Here is a 1,285-nt window from a genome sequence, read left to right on the forward strand (position 1 = left end):
TAGGCAAGACTTAATGAACACCACACTTTGTTCCTCTGATCCTTATCTGTGCAGGAAGACACAGCCCTTTGGGGTTTTGTGGGTCAAGGTGAAATCGCCTCTGGGGGCCTAGAAACAGCTGCAATATTTTCCACTTGTGAACTCCCATTTCCCTTTGCTTTTTCTCTCCCTCCCTGGGGTGGGAGGGTTTTCCCCAATGCAGCACACTTTTCCACCAGAGCTTTTCCGATTAATCACGTCGCATGCTAGCATGATCTCGGCTTCTTACGGAATAAATGGCCACCCACCGAGCCAGGAGCAGAGGAGGGCCCCCCACCGCGCCCCCCACCCCCAGGTGTAGTGCCTACGCATTGGGCTGCTAATGGCAAGGTCAGCAGTTCGAAACCACCACCTGCTCTGAAGGAGAAAGATGGGGCTTTCTACTCCTGGAAACAGTTGCAGGGAAACTCTCAGGGGGCAGTTCACCCTGTCCTAGAGGGTCGCTGTGAACTGGCATCGACTTGGCGGCAGTGAACTTGGTTTGCTGTAGTGCACTGAGGAAAGGGGACCTGGTTGTGCTGTCGTTAAAGCAGTCGGAACTTGCTGAGTGGCTCCGGACAAAGGCCTGGCAACCGACTCCCTGATGGTGTGCAGCCTGGGACACCCTCTGGGGCAGCACCACTCATCACCTGGGGTCGCTGTGAGTCAGACAGGAACACGATGGTACCTAGCAACAGCAGCTTCGAGCATCTGTTCTATTAAGGGCTCCTGACATCCCACGTGGTGTTAGGATCCTTCGAGCCATTTCCCAGCGGAAGAAACTGAGGCCTAGAGAGTCAAGACAATGTTCTGAAGGCCCCAGGGCTGTACATGAGTAGGCAGCGGGGCTCGGCTAGGAGTCCAGGGCTCTTTGCATCCAAACATCCACAAAGATCATCTCTCGAGTCCTTTGCCATAGCTTCAAGGATGCCACCACGCTAGTTCCAAAAGCAGGAACTATTTTGTTTTATTTCTAACAACCCCACGAGGCAGATACCATTCTTCTCCCTTTGTGCCCTGATAAGGAACCCGAGGAAGGCCCAGAGAGGTGAATTCATTTATCTGAAATTGAACTGCAGTTCATGGCGGAGGCGGGCTTTGTACCAAGGGGTGTCTGATGGGTAGCCTGGCACAGAGGAAAAATAATAGATCCAGAGGAAAAGGAGAATGTGTGACTCAGGGCGAATCGCTTAACCCTTTGAGCTTGTCCTAAACCTAATATCTTCCAACTGAAAGATTGGCAGGTCAAACCTACCCAGAGGTGCCT

This window comes from Echinops telfairi, unplaced genomic scaffold (genome assembly GCF_000313985.2).
Source record: "Echinops telfairi isolate 266 unplaced genomic scaffold, ASM31398v2 ScPeMD7_7412;HRSCAF=8450, whole genome shotgun sequence".
Lineage (NCBI taxonomy): Eukaryota > Metazoa > Chordata > Mammalia > Afrosoricida > Tenrecidae > Echinops > Echinops telfairi.